This window comes from Pseudorca crassidens, chromosome 17 (genome assembly GCF_039906515.1).
Source record: "Pseudorca crassidens isolate mPseCra1 chromosome 17, mPseCra1.hap1, whole genome shotgun sequence".
In the NCBI taxonomy this organism is placed as follows: Eukaryota; Metazoa; Chordata; class Mammalia; order Artiodactyla; family Delphinidae; genus Pseudorca; species Pseudorca crassidens.
In genome coordinates this window covers 81035240-81051922 of record NC_090312.1, presented here as the reverse complement: position 1 = coordinate 81051922, position 16683 = coordinate 81035240, and positions in this window count along the sequence as shown.

The following is a 16683-nucleotide window of genomic DNA, read 5'->3' as shown; positions in this document are numbered from 1 at the left end:
ATATTTCAAAGGATCCCTTTGCATGAAGGTGTTAACACTCCAGAGCAATAAGCTGTAAGGGAATTCGCTGGCAGTCCAGTGGTTAGGACTCTGCACTTTCTTGCTGAGGGCCCAGGTTCAATCCCTGGTCGGGGAACTAAGATCCCACAAGCTGCATGGTTTGGCCAAAAAAAAGAAAAAGGCTCAGAGCAGTATGCTGTAGTAAGATTTGGGATGGGCGCGAGGTACCCCTTCCTTCTGTTAAGCAGGAAAGGGATCAGTATGAAAGGGGTGGTGGGAAAGAAGAAGCAGAGAAACACCTGGACCACAGGGGGCTTCCCAGGCACATCAATTGTCCTGCATGTTGGCACTCTTAAAGTGGGTTACCTTAAAGCTCTCCATGCTCGAATAACGTGGATGCCTTTTGTATTCCCTTATCTCCAATGCCCATTTCCGGGTTGTGCAGCCACTGGGTGGGGAGAAGGGAGAGGTGCTGAGCCACGAGCCTGGCACCTGATGGGAAAAGTGGCCACCAAGCAATGTCCTGAGCAAGGCAACCCAAGGACACGTAGGGGCTGGAGCGCCCAATGACCAGCGCTAAGTGGTTTGAGATTCTGCCCGTAAATAATGTGTCTCCCCACACCTTCCTAACATCTGCCACACACAAGTGCATCACAAGAGAGGGCTTGTGGAAATCAGCCAAAGCCACAGACTTCCACTTTGGGTCAGCACAGCACAGACAGAAGTGAGAATAGTCCAAAAGGAGAGATGGTAGAAGTTCCAGAACCCACGAGGCAGGAACTTTGGGCCAGAATAGAGCATGGGAACAAAAGTCTCCAGGAATCCAAGGAGAACTCAGGGAAGACATTGGGTTTTATCCAGGATGTGAGACAAGAGTTTGTATTCATCTTCTTTGAGCTCAGAAAACAGGACCACCTCAGCTGAAAGCTGAGTTAGGCTGAGCAAATTAACACCTGGAGCAAAGTGGCGAGAAGCCAGCCAAAGTCCTGTATCCTCTGGGTTCTCACCGGTACCTGAACCAAGCGTTTGACTATAAGATGTGCTCAACTTCCTGCTCTGTCACTTACCCTCTGGTGACCTGGGGATGTCATCACCCTCTCTGTGGCTCTCTGTCTTTACTGTAATAGTTATATCGTGCTCCTTCATTCCTTGTGAAGGTTAAGTGACGTCGCGTCTATAGCGTATAGCTCGCAATCGTTGTTTTTGTTACTATTATTACTGACCATTGGTTCTATTCCTGTATCCTCTGCTAAAATAGCTTATGTCCAGATTTTCTTTACAGACCTTCCAGAATTCACTACTCACTCAGCAAATTTTTATGAAATATCTTTTATGTGCAGAGCACTGAAAACAAAAATTTAATTTATTATTGAATTTATATCTTCATTCCTAAAGAATTTAAAGAATCAAAAAATATATTGCACAATTAAAAGATTTTGCCCCAAAGATTAAAAAATCTTGGTGAAGGAAGAATTGGTGTCACATAATGAGATTAAAAACAAGAAAAGTTAACAATTATATGTGTCATAATGGCCTGCAATTAGTTATTAAAAGTGGGCCACACACTTAATGCTGAATTGCCTAGTTACCAAAGCAAAGCCAAAAACATAAGCAGTTAGGGAATTCCCTGGCGGTCCAGTGGTTAGGACTCCGTGCTTTCACTGCGAGGGCCCGGGTTCAATCCCTGGTCAGGGAACCAAAATCCCACATGCTGCATGGCTTGGCCAAAAAAAGAGCAGTTACAGCACTGACATTGCCCGTGAAATGGACTGAATGTTATGTACGTAAGAGGCTACAGCTGTCAGTAGCAGCAAGACCTAAGGAAAATGACCCTGGGTGACACTGAGCGACCTCCTATGCATTGAGGACACAGAAGACACATCCTGAGGAACATTCCTACAAAAGCCACAGCAATATTGCATTTCTATCTAATGATTAAAATTAAAAAGAAGCTGAGACTTCTGAGACCCAATGGCATATAAGAGGTGGGTGAATGCTGACCAAAGAGGGGAATTACAAGTTCCAGTGGCTCCCTCTCCAGTCAGGGGCCCGTCCACACAGACGCCGGAGACCAGAGAGGGGCCGCTATACAGCTGTGGCTTCTCAGAAAATTGGATTCTTTCTCTACACGACTGCTTCTTCCAAGGTCTCTGAGGGCCTAACACCACAGCACCATGTCGTATAAAGATTCTGTGGTCTGGCTTGGTCTGGGTAGATTAGAACGTGGAGAGGATGGGTCCACCCAGAGCATAGCCCTGCTCAGTTCATTGCAGGGGACTGTGTCGCAGGCCAGAGGTTCGGACTGCAGAAGATCACGGGGGCCAGGCCTCAGTGATTCTCTGCTGCTGGCCCATGGACCAGACTTTGTGAAACACAAATCTACGTGGGATGGATGAAATATACATCCTTCAGAGATTCCCTCTTTCTGCCCGAAACGAAGCTACAAAGAGAAGTAGGTTGTGATCAAGGGTATATCTTCTAACAAGAGTCCAGGACACACATTCTTGCTGCAAGATTTTAAAAGAGCTATATCTTTTTAATAGACTTGAATCATCTTATATAAATTAAGAACGTAATCAGACTTATGTCAGACTAGAAGACGGGCAAGGAGGAATATTCCCCAGTTAGGGCCAACATGTCTTCAAAACAGAATTCTGTGTCTGCTTCCAGGCTGGGTGCCAAAATTCCACACTGGAGGACGTTATTAATGTCATTTTGGTCTGGAAAAAATATAAGGCACTTATAAACTTCTCACCTTTGCCATTTACATTAAAAAAACAAACAAACAAACCCTCAATGAGGCACCTGTAAAATAATTAATTTTTTTTTTTTTTTTCTTTTTTTTTTTTTTTGCGGTACGCGGGCCTCTCGCTGCTGTGGCCTCTCCCATTGCGGAGCACAGGCTCCGGACGCGCAGGCTCAGCGGCCATGGCTCACGGGCCCAGCCACTCCGCGGCATGTGGGATCTTCCCGGACCGGGGCACGAACCCGCGTCCCCTGCATTGGCAGGCGGACTCTCAACCACTGCGCCACCAGGGAAGCCCTAAAATAATTAATTTTAAACAGTGTCTTAGAAAACCTCCAGGGCAAAATTGGTTGGAAAATGTACCCTGAGCATCTAAGTGAGTTGATCCAGCTACGCAAAATTGTTGACAAATTTTGAGGGCATTTCCCATAAATGTTGATCGAAAAGATTTTAGAGTAGTTGGTTTTAAACCATTCTTCCTCACTACTTATAGAGCAAAACCACTCCTGAGACTACTTCTACTTGTGACTATAAACCGGTATCTTCAGCAAATAGGACCAGAGGGGTACAATCATAATGCATCTGAAACCAGCTCAAATCGCGAATGCACATTTTTTTATAAGGGGTGTAAAAGGAAAGCAAAATATATCCCTCCTTTAAACTATTCATACTCATCTAACTTCTCAGCAGACTGTCTTTGCTGCTGATTTCGAATCTCACCATAGTATTAATTACAAGTTATGTGTACGCGCCAGTGACCAAGATACATGGTCAGGTCACATGACTTATTCTGCCTAGCTCCTGTCCAAAGTCAAAGGCAGCAGAGATTGTGAACCATCTAGTCCCTCACCTATTTCTCCATAACAGCAATCAACAGTGAAATAAGGGCTTCCCTGGTGGCGCAGTGGTTGAGAGTCCGCCTGCCGATGCAGGGGACACGGGTTCGTGCCCCGGTCCGGGAAGATCCCACATGCCGCGGAGCGGCTGGGCCCGTGAGCCATGGCCGCTGAGCCTGTGCGTCCGGAGCCTGTGCTCCACAACGGGAGAGGCCACGACAGTAAGAGGCCCGCGTACCGCAAAAAAAACAACAAAAAAAACCCCAGTGAAATTAGTTCTCAAAGGCCACTTACTAGCCTGAGAAAAGAAACTAGCCATTGTCAGGAACCGCTGCTATCATTAGATGGAATGTTCCAAGTGGGTAAGTAATTTGGGGGAGTAAAGACTTTTCCTGCTTAAACACGGGACAGACCAGTGCATTCTTAAGTGGAATCACCTGAAAGAGAAGGGCCAGAAAGTTGGGGTCCTGGATCCTCTCCACTGCTCCAGCCACAATAGCTCTTATTGTTCTTGTTTTCTTTGGCTAGTCTTCCACAGATTCGTCTAGGGAAAGAAGTTGTAAAAGTTTTAAAGAAAACATAGAAGAATTCTCCAGAGTCCAACCAGAGAGGAAATTCCAACAGAGCTATTATGAATAAACAAAATAACCAGCAATTATAATAGACCTTGAGGAATTCAGGTGGCAGGAAGTATTCGTCAGGTGTTTAATTAACTTTGGTGTCTAATTAACTATACAAATGAGGAAGCCTTATCAGACCAAATAAAGGGGGCGTAGGCAAAGTTCAGCGCACTTTGTGCTGTGGGTTATAGAACTAGAACAAGGAAGGCCCGCTAAGTGTCGATAAAAGTCACTCACAAAATTTATAAACAGTTATCGTTGTCCATCATTTTGCCATCAATCCGTTTCAGATGCCCAAACATAGAGCCTCTCACATGGAAATGATTATACATGGTTTGGGAGAAGTGACAGATTTAAAAAGAATCTGTGATTGGCCTCTTCCAAATTCTATTTATTAGGACAACTCAAAACCTGGTCAGTTTGGGGCTTTGATGTGTTTATATATTTTCCAGTTAACAGTCCTTGTCAATCCAAAAGTGTGGAGGGGGGAGATTGACAGTTTCCCCCACCATTAAATTGATAAAGCCAATTTAATTTGTCCACATGGGAATAAGTAGGAAGAGGCTGACCATTCCATCTTCGACACTATTTTCAGGGTGGAAATCAGATTTACCCTGTGCAATCATACAGATTCCCACTCCTTTTTCCAAAGAAATATTGAAGAAAAATAATCTAGTCACTTGAAATAGTTTTATATTTTTATAATAAAAGGAATCATGATAGACTAATAAAACCCTATAAGGTGTATACTAGTTTACCTATGAGAAAACTTAGGCCCCAAAAAGGATTTAAAATTGGCTTTGGGGCTTCCCCGGTGGTGCAGTGGTTGAGAGTCCGCCTGCCGATGCAGGGGACACGGGTTCGTGCCCTGGTCCGGGAAGATCCCACATGCCGCAGAGCGGCTGGGCCCGTGAGCCATGGCTGCTGAGCCTGTGCGTCCGGAGCCTGTGCTCTGCAACGGGAGAGGCCACAACAGTGAGAGGCCCGCGTACCGCAAAAAAAAAAAAAAAAAAAAAAAAAAATTGGCTTTGAATTTTAGAGTGAGGAAGTATCTTTGAAATGAGTCTGTCTGCTTAATTCAGAAATTTCAGCTACAGCATCACCAACTGATGATTATTTATTCTGTTTGAATACTTTCTGTGATTCAGGAAAATTCACTCCACTTTTGAACAACGCTCATGATTAAAAAGAGCTTCCTCGTTTAAAGGTAAAATCCACTTCTCCAAGAATTTCTCAGTGGGTGTTAGTTCTGTGCCTTGTGTCTGCACAGAATAAATTCAGCTCTTTTGCTACAGAACCCTGAACATTTTGCAGGGGTTGGTTTCGGATGAGGGCTTCTACCCCATTCTAATTCTGGTCGTCCTTTTACAGATATACTCCAATGCATAAGGAGCTCTCTCAAAAGGTAATGACGCCGATGGACATGTAAGTGTACGGTGATACAAAAGTGTACAGTGTGGAACTATCACATCCTTTGACTTGGACACTAACATTGATTGTCCTGAACCCTATATTTATGTTGTACCATGTTACATCCTACACTCTCTTTTTTATATGAACCATATTAGAGCTATCAACATGCAATTTATTTCTAATAGAGTTCATTACATTTATTCGATTCAACTTTCTCTTCTTTGTATTAGTGTAAATGTTAAGCGTCAAGATATTTTTAAAACATAATATTACCATCTAACACATAAGTGTGTCCTAACTACACCATGCCTGCGGCCGTCACTTCACCATCAATCTGAGATTTTCCTCCTTGTCAAAAATGCAGATTTCTAAGTAAGACACACTGCAGATCTTCTGAGGCTCAGAACCTACAGGGAAGCAGGGAGGGAAAAGTGCAGGACTCAGCCATGGGCAATAAAGGATGGAGTTCAAACTGTCTCCTTTTCCATCTCTTCTGAGTAACTTCCCTAAAATCTGGAAAAGTAGAAAATGATAGCCGGAATAACCACCGTGATCATCCTTACTGTAGACCCCACCCCTTATGTTACTGGGCATCGTCAGAGAGAAACGTAGGGCTGGACCACATGCTCATTGAAAGAGCATGACGTCCGGGGCAGCCTCTGGTATTTCTTGTCTGACTCCATCACCTCCCACCTAAAATCCTGGAGGCACTGAGACTCCAGTGAATATGCTGTCAATATTTATTTTTCTTCCTAAATGGATAAACCCAGAGATCTGGGGTGAGGGATGCTCATTGGAAAGTCCTCACAAGTTTCCCCTTCCCTCCCTGCTACGTCAAGTCCACGAGACCGAACTGGCAGCAGGATGATTCAAATTGTGAAAGTTATTGAAATGCTCTCCCACGATTTTGAGGAGGGGTGGGGCAGAGAAGATAAAGGGTGTAAATGTATTTTTTCTCTTTCTTTTTAAATTGAAGTAGAGTTGATTTACAAGATTGTGTACGTTTCAGGTGTACAGCAAAGTGATTCAGTTTTATATGCATATATAAAATATAAATGTATATTATATACATATATATTCATACTATTTTCCATTAGCGGTTATTACAAGATATTGACGTAAATGCATTTTTACTAAGTCAACTTCTTTGCTTTTTCAGAGCCAAGGTAGGTGTCACACCAGGAACCGACGTTGCATCTTTGCACGGCAGCTAAGCATACAGCTTTGCACTCACACAGGCTGGATTCGGATTCCACCCTGTCCACTAGTTGTGCAACCTCGGGGCAAGCTACTCGTCTCTTGGCATCTCCATTTCCATACCTGAGGAGCTGGAACAACTATTGTGCCCTCCTCAGAGGGCAATGTGAGGGCTCCATGAACTCAGGTGTCTTAAAGCACTTAGCAAAGTGTCCGGCATACAAAGTGTCCCCGCACCTTGGAAGGCGTGAAGAAGACCTCCGCGGCCTGCCCTGGGGGCACCGAGGGCACAGAATGGTCTCTGTTCAGGGGCATGAGGGCCAGGAAGCCACAATGATATGGCCCTCTGCCACCTCTCTTTCATGGCCCGATCCCCAAAAACTTCTTGTGAGAATAATGGCTACCTTGAGATCTGCAGTAAAAGAAATTCGAGAGGTTCGTGAGCTCTGTCAGCTGTGCTCCACAACACACGTGATCCGGTGTTCAGTGTAGCAGGTGCTCAAAATGTCACCAGCCAGGGGGCATAACTTCATGCTGGTCTATTAACCATGTCTTTTGTTTTCTGTATTCTGATGCTTTGGGGCCTTGCCTACCTGGACAGATGACCCCTCCCAGGGTAGCCAGTTCCTAGAGTTAACAAACCACTTGCCTGCCAGTGTACTTGAGAAAGAGAATTTGCAGGTCTTTATCCAGCACCACGTAACACAGACATAGGACCTGTGGACACAAATCTCTCTGTCACACGAGAGCTCTGCTCTCAAGCCAGAAAAGAGGCTTGAATGTTGCCAGGGATTATGACCTTCAAAAAGATGTTTCAATTCTCTGACTTTCAGCTCCTTCAGCTGCAAAATAAGAATGATAATGTCTTCTCTGCAAGATTGTTGTGAAAATTAACAAAAAGGAATATAAAACACTTGGCCATAGCAGGTGTTTTATTGTTATTTTTATCCTAATTGTTGTTCATCTCTCTTTGCCCCGTTTCCGTATCAGGAAACAACACGTGGATTATTAATTTAGCACCGATAGATACAGTGGTTAGAGCACCCTGCACATCGGACACGGATACTCTGGTCTCTCTTGCAGATTAGCATATCGGCCTGCACACCAGACTTGTGAGTTTGGTTAGTTAAGACAGTCTCGTCTGTTCTGAAACACTAGTAAAACTGAGCTTTACATATACGTAAAATTGAGGATGGGGCGCTGGGACACCATCCTATGGTACTGCCTCTGGGGACGCATTTCCTAAGTGGTGGCCACTAGGCCACCCATCAATCACACTGCCCTATCCTAGTCCTCCAACTGCGGTCAAGGGTTGGAGCTAAAGCCATGTGTTCTCATCCCCCACTGAATCCAGAGATTGGAATGGCTTTAAAGCAGCTATGAAGACTGTGCGCTAGGATACAAAACAAAATATGCTCATAATTAATGCAAAGAGAAAAAAATCTCAGCAGAAAAATAGAAACCATTAAAAAGAACAAAATCAAAATTCTATGACTGAAAAGTTTAATATTTGAAATTAAAAATTCATTGGATGAGCTTAAGAGAAGACTGGGAATGTCAGAATTTTTAAAAAAGATAAAAATAGAAAATTTCCAGTATGAAAAACAGAGGGAAAAAAATGTATATTTTTAAAAGTGAACAGAACCTCAGGGAACTATGAGATCCCCAGGTGAAAGCAGGTCCTCAATACTAGTTGTCAATCAGTTAACCAACTGTCCCAAAGATTAAATTATCCCTCATTCACTTATATCCAAAAACTCTGAATAACTTTATTAAATATAACACATACAACCCACAAATTTCCAATAAGACTAAGAAATTGGGTCATAATGGCAAAATGAGCTTGATAATGCAGAAGACCATGGGAAAGTTGAAGAATATATCATTTCCTGGAAATACGTGAAGCTTCAAGAACTAAAACCTCCTAAAAGAAAAGGACTTAAAATTCCCCTTGATGTAAAAGAAAAATTGAATTAGAAAAACAGACTTGGCCTTTTGATAGAGGCCCACATTTAAAAGTCTTGGACACCACAGTGGATTCTGGGTCCTGACCAAGCATCAGTTGCTTGACAACCAAATCCTGCAGCCTCAGCTAGTCTGAGGAGGTAGTCTTTTCCTCTCAGGGCTCGTAAATCTCTCTACAGCTCTAGGAAGGCAACTCCGGAAAAATATGTGAAATCAATCAATCAATCCATGACGTAACCACATTTGCAGCTGGTATTAGCAAGTATCATCAGTTTGGTAATTATCACTATACTTCTGTGCATTTTTTTTTTCTGGTTCTTAAGGTATTTGAAGCATTGGATGGGTGAAATCCATGATTTTATTGAATGTTTAGAAGAGTATAATTAAATGTTTGCAATCAATGCTTAAGCATTTGGATAATTTAATTTGTTAAATGTGTAAGTTTTGATTTATTCGTCTTAAGCAGCATGTAAATACTTAGAAGAATATCAATCATTTATGTTTAATGTTTGAAGGACGCTTCAATAAATCATAATATTAATAAAATGGACATTAAATAAAATATAAATAGGTGTTAGCGTTATTTACTGTTTGAAGTGCTTTTCATTCATTGAGAAGAATCCAGCCAACAATTTTTTATCAAGTTCTGTAGCAAATGTGAATAAAACCTAGAAGGAAATAGATATTTTATGCATATTTCCATAATATTGTATTGCATGCTACTCAAATTCCAACTTAAGAGATTTCTAGCTTTAGTATCGTAAGTTCCAGTTTCAACGGATCAGATTCAATCCCGTTCTGACAAAAGAATAATACGCTGTTATCTCAACAGCAAGAAGAACAGCTCAAGGAAGAAGGTCATTTCTGCATTCCTGGCTGAGATTCATGCCCCACAAGAAACACGTGTGACGTTCTATCGCTTTACTTTTGAGTGCCGGTGTCTAAGCGTCCCTGCCAGGCCGGCAAGGGGCTCCCACACAAGGGAATGGGGAGCGACTGCTTCAAGGGGCACAGGGTTTCCTTTTGGGGTAATGAAATGTTCCCGGAACTAGATAGAGGTGATGGCTGTACAACACTGTGAACGTACTAAAGGCCGTTTAATTGGACACTTTGAAAGAGCTAATAGTTCCATTTGTGTTATGAGAACATTCAATTAAGACAAAAGAACAGTGGAATGGGGGAAAAAGGAATAAGTCACTGCTGGATGAGAAAGAGAGGTTTTGAGAGGACAAAAAGAAAAGTGATGTGGTTACAGGGGTAAACTGAAGGGTCAGACCTGCTGCATGCTGTCTCACACTGAGCTGAGGGGATGTAAGAGTCACATATAACTTCAAGATCCTCCCAAATGCTTCTCAATTTAATTTTGGACACTTGGACACCACTGTGGTGTCCAAGACTTTGAAATGTGAGCCTCTATCAAAAGGCCAAGTCTGTTCTTATAATTCAAGTTTTCTTTTACATCAAGGGGATTTTAAGTCCATGTCTTTTAGGAGGTTTTAGTTCTTAAAGCTTCACGTATTTCCAAGAAATGATATATTCTTCAACTTCCCCATGGTCTGCGTTATCAAGCTCATTTTGCCATTATGATCCACTTGCTTAGTATTATTGGAAACTCATGGGTTGTATGCATTATATTTTAAAAAGTTATTCAGAAAATCAAAGCAGCCAATAACTTAACGTGTATCAACCTCAAGGGTAGACTGTTAAAAAAATGTAGTCAGCAGGACGTCACCTTAGCCTTTATCAGAGGCAGGTCACTGGTTACTTCCTCAACATGGGACCGAAACCTAGTGGCATCCAAGGCTAAAGTGAAATTTTCTAGCTCAGAATTTGATCAGTGCTTCCCCTATAGAGTAATCAAAGTGACTAAACAAGAAGTAGAATTTTTACCTAACAGATTGGCAAAATTTTAAGATTACTAAGAGCTGGTATTGGTAACGTGTGGAGGAACATAGTCTCACGCCAAGGTCCCAGGAGTGTAAATGAGATCAGCTTCCCTAGGGGGTAATTTGGCAATATGTAATCAGATTTTTAATAGGCATACCCTTTACCCAGGCATCTTACCTCTGTGAATTTATCCTAAGGAAAGAGCTAGAGAGGCATACAAAGTTATATGCAGAAATATGTTCGTCATGGTGTTATTCGTAAGAGTGAAACAATGAAAGCATGCTTTCTCAGTTCTCAACAGGGAACTTGTTAAATAAATTATGGTCTAGCCACTCGATGGCTGTTGCCATGGCAGATTTAAAAATAATCTTGAGGATCAATATTCTTTATGAAGGAAAAATACGATACGTTACGCTTAATAAGAAAGATTACAAAACATTGTAACATAATCACATTTTTATATGCATAGAAAAAATATGGAAAGGCACACATCAAAATGTTAACAAGATTTCTCTCTGGGTGGTGGTAACTGTCATTTTTACTTTACACCTTTTTGTATTTTCTGGATTTATTTCTATTAATGTGCTATTTTCATTATAAGAAAAAATTAAGTTATGTTGATTTTGAGCAGCAGTCTAGTAAAGGAAAAATGAAAGTGAAAAATTTTAGAAACAAACAAGAAAAATCTCCAGGGCAAAGATACCGATTGGCTCAGCTAACATTGGAGTCCAAGCTTAACTAACGGGCTTAGGTTCCCACCTATGAATCAGGACTCTTCTTGACTCATCCTGAGCCAGCCGGCCACCCAGTTCTTGTATAATTATGCAAGTTCAGTGAGTTTGTCAACACCCTGAAGGCAATTCTTAGGCCTCTAGGTTTAGACCAGGAGTTCTAATCGTGGCTACACACTGGAAACACTTAGATTAACAGGGTGGGTCTGTTGGGTGCTGCACAACATCTCAGACCTTGGAATCAAACTGGACTCTGCTGTCCTCATTTCCTGTTCACAGGAAAACCACTGGGTCTTGTGTGGTATTTGCTTTCTATTTCAACCACTCTAGAAAACACCTTTGCAAAGGTATAATGCCATAGAAGGTAAGTGGTGTGATCCAATGTTGAAATTGTGAACCATTTTAAGCTAGCGATTCATGCGGTGCCTGAAAGATGTCCAGTGTCTCTGTGCCTTGAGCGTGGTACCCGTGCGTCTGCTATAGCATCTCAGCACGTGGAGCAGTTGGGGGAGGGTGTCTTAGCTGAGGCGACTTCTTTAACTTCACCTCCACCCTCAGCCGACTCTTCCCATGCCACACTTGTCCTTGTCATAGCCTGGAATATCTTTACCTTTTACCCTCACGTTCCACTCTTTCATACCCTGATCTGCTTTTATCCATCACACACTCTCTCTCCTAATTCCTACTTTTACTTCATGAAGCTCTCAGAGTTCTTCACTTTTCTGTTTTCTACCTGTCTATCAACCTCTTTCTGCTTAAGCATTTCCCTGTTTAGCCAATCATTCCACTTCTCTGCTTAAGACCCCATCCTGCCGAACATGAAAAGCTCCACGTAACACACACTACTAGATATAAGATAGGTAACCAAAAAAGGACCTGCCGTACAGCACAGAGAACTCTACTCAATATTCTGTGATAACCTATATGAGAAAAAGAATCTGAAAAAGAATGAATATACGCATATTTATAACTGAGTCACTTGGCTGTACACCTGAAACTAACACAACCTTGTAAATCAACTATACTCCAATAAAATTAAAAAACAAAACAAAACTCCATGTAAATTGGGATCTGTGGTCTCCAACATCATCAAGATTCTAAACCTGAAGACCCTTTGCATAATCTTAGTGGCTATCCCAAAATGCTTCCAAACTTTCCCCTCATTTTTGGAAAGTCCCACTACGTTGCCTTCTGTCTTGTAATTAGCAGCTCCATGAACTTTACCAAGAAAATAAGAATCATAATCCTCACGCTAGAACTCACCCAGCTTCCTACCACACTCCCACAAATATCCCCCGTTGACCCAGGCATCTCCTCTCATGGTCAGGAGCTTCCCTTCCTCCTGTCAAGGCGAATCCCCCCACCTCTGCCCAGGTCCTCCTCCGTTTGTCCCTGCAGATACGCTCTCCCCTCTTCCCCAGCTGCACTCCGCTACTGGGCGGCGGCGGGGGGAACCACTCCCCTGCCCTCTGGCTTCTCCTGGAGTTTTGGCCAACAGGCCTGTGCAGAAGGCTGGAGAGGGAGAGGAGGGGAAGCTCGGCTGATACAGCTCCCTGGGCCCCTCCAGGCTGAGCTCTGAGTTGACAGTGGCCGTCTGTGTCTGTCAAGCCACAGCTGCTCCTGGGCGGCCCTGGCTTAGAGCTGGGACAGGTGGTCTCTAGCCACAGGTGGTCTCTGGCCCAGGAGTGCTCTCCTGGTCTCCCTTACCCCTCCCCCTACCATGGTAACTAGGCCTTTCGTTCGTCTCACTTGCATCACCACTTTTGACTGTGTCATCTGTTTCCTGTTGGGTCCCCGGTGGGATACAGATGCAACTTTTATACATCTTTATGGCAACTCTTTCTAGAAAATGTCGTTCTCTGGCTAGTGATAATGCTGATAACAAACTAATAATAATATAGCAACAACTACGGCTCACTGAGCAGTCGTGAAGCTCTCGACACCACGGCAACAGTGAGACACATGTGATCTTATTCAATTCTCACATTGAAACTGCTGCTGTCTGTTCCCAATCCCCTTTCACGGTGTAGAGAGCTGAGGTTTACAGGGGGTAAGCAACCCTCCCACGGTCACACAGGGAAGGGGCAGGCTGGAACTGAGCCCAGGGCCATGAGGGACTCACCTGCACACATTCCTCACCATCAGTCCAGACGGGCTGGACTTGACCTCCCCCAAGCTGGAAGAGACCAGGAGAAGGTCCCATGTGGTTTGTGGTGTCGCGCTGATGATTTCTATGATTTTCAGGTCTTAAATTTGCTTCTTGAATCCCATGGCTTAAGAGGAATGCAAGCCAGCCGGCTCTGGAGTTGCAGCTTGTTCCTGCAGAGCTGGAGGGCAGTGGGGACGAAAGCTTTGTGGCTGTGAGCAGGGATGAGCCGAAGGACGAAGCCCATGGAATAAGTGTGCACACACTCCTCTCGCTTCTCGTTCCATCCGGAGAAGGACATTTGCACGTCACTGAGGACTTGCTTTTATTTTAAGCCCTGCTCTGCCCCAGCATGAAAAAACTCCCCGCACTTTCTGTGAGGTGTTTCCCTAATGAAGGGACTGAGTTCATCTCAGTTGGCAGCAGTGTCCACTTTGATTCCAAGGTTTGAGATGTTGTGCATCACCCAACAGACCCAGAAACTCCACGAGTAAGTAATTGTGTTATTTAAGAATACGTTAAAATAAGTTTTTTTTCTTTCAAATTTATGTGTAGTACTTTTTTCAAATGGCTAAATTGTTCAGGTTTGAACACCTATGAAGTTGTTTAGATCTAACAATTTAGTGAGTGGAATTGTTAGGTACTACTCTTGGCCTGGGTGTCCCATACAAGATTTACTGGGACGCTAGGAATCTGTGACCTGAGAAAGTTTGCAAACCTCAATGCTAATATGTTTTCAGCTACATCTAAAAGAAAATCCTGTTCTTTTCCAAACTCCACGTGCAAAAGAATAACGTTGGACCTGCATCTTACACCATGTGCAAAAATGGATGAACTCAAGTTGCATTAAAGACCTAAAGGTAAGAACTAAAACTATAAAACCTTTAGAAGAAAACATAGGAGAAAACTTCATTTGGATGTGGATTTGGCAATGATTTCTTGGATATGACACCAAAAGTACAGGCAACAAAAGAAAAAAAGTAAATTGAACTTTCTCAAAATTAAAACTTTTGTCCATTAAAGGCCACTGTCAAAAGAGTGAAAAGGCAGCCCACAGAAAGGAGAAAATATTTGCAAATCATACATCTGATAAAGGATGCATATCTAGAATGTATAAAGAACTCCTAAACCTGAACAACAAAAAATTCAATTCAAAAATGAGCAAAGGGGGCTTCCCTGGTGGCGCAGTGGTTGAGAGTCCGCCTGCCGATGCAGGGGACATGGGTTCGTGCCGCGGTCCGGGAAGATCCCATGTGCCGCGGAGCGGCTGGGCCCGTGAGCCATGGCCGCTGAGCCTGCGCGTCCGGAGCCTGTGCTCCGCAACGGGAGAGGCCACAGCAGTGAGAGGCCCGAGTACCAAAAAAAAAAAAAAAAAAAAAAAATGAGCAAAGGACTTGGCAGATGTTTCTCCAAAGAAGACAGGCAAAAGGCCAATAAGCACATGACAAGATGCTCAGCATCACTAACCATTCAGGAAATGAAAATCAAAACCACAACGGGACACCACCTCACACCCATTAAGTGCCACTATCAAAAACCAGGCACAATTATTGGCAAGGATTTGGAAACGCTGGAGCCCTTGGGCACAGCCAGTGAGGATGTAGAATGGTGCACTGCTATGGGAAACAGTGTAGCAGCTCCTCAAAAAATGAAGCCCAAAGCGCGTCCCGTACCAACCCCTGAACAAATTTCTGGCAGAGGGAAGGGGCTTCGCTAGACTGATCAGCAACTTTTAGGTGCCTTGTGGGGAAGGTGGTCACCCAAACCAAAGTGTGGCCCTTCAGCAAGGAAGAAACAGGAATGCTGTTTCAGGATGGACAGTGGACCTCCAGCGTCAAAGCCAGTGCAACGTAGAACGCTGAATGATCCATTCAAACAGATGTCGCAGGGGATCCGGGGGCACAGTGGGGTAGTGTGGGGAGATTGTTGATTACATCAGGAGGTTAGTAGGTGGCAGCAGCAGAGACACCTGAATGCTGCTGAAGCAGAAGATTATGAAAAGATGCTTCTGTTTTTGTTTATGTTTGGTTAAAATGGGCAAATAGTGGTCTCCAAGTGGTAACAGGCATGACAATGCAAAGTGCATAAAGAATCTTGTCACCCACCTTTTTCATAAAAACTAACATCACCCATGTTAGTAAGAAAGAAAGATGAGAGAATGAATACATGCTCAAATGTGACCCGAGTGGAGGAGGGAAAGGAAAGTTCTTTCAGGAGAAAATGGATGGAATGTGTCTTTTATGTAGTATTATCTTAAAAAAAAAAAATCTCTCTGGGCTTCACCACCTCCCTGTCCAGCCTATTATAGTACCTCATCACCTCGAGGCTCAAGAAACTTAATCAATACCACACTCGCCTAAATTTAACGCCAATTATTCTTTTTCAGTCTTTAACGCACACAAAATACACTGTTCTTTTCCAAAAGTTATCCCACACAGGTCTCACAAAATCCATTTAATTGTATCCTGGAACACTTAAAAGAAACCTCTTTGTAGCATTTCATGATGGTAGTACCAATCGATGAAAATGAACAATTCCTAGATTCGATTTGCAGGAAACTCAATGCAATACATTTCACAGAGAGGACTTGTTTGCTGTCTCCATTCTAGGGTTAGTGCAGTCCTGAACATTGATCTTTAGGGTATCAAGTTATTTTGATTAATCAATAGAGCTAATTATTTTTGAACTGATTCTAATATTCTAGCTAGTAGAACTTGGGATGTCAATACAATGGTGAGTTTTTACAAATCGATTAAATTGCTTTTTTATGTGAAGTCAGTCACATGACTTCTTTTATCCCAAGAAAATATTTTAGTCTTCTCATACACTTTGTTCATTTATTCAGTAACTGTTTATAATGTGGTAAGTATTCTTCAAGGAACCGAGGGCACAGCTCTCAGTGCTATGACTCTTAATTTGCTGATTCTTAATATTAACAATATATGACTCCTGGTCGGGGGTGGGGGTGGGGGGCGCCGGGGGTGGCTAAAGAGCTTCAGGGTGGGAGCTGGTTACCAGAAAAACTAACTGTGTGATTAGAGGGTTACAACTTTCAGCCCCACGCTCAACGTCCAGGGAACAGAGACGGGTTAGAGATGTAGTTCAACCACCACTGGTGATCACTGCGAGGTTTGCGAAGGCT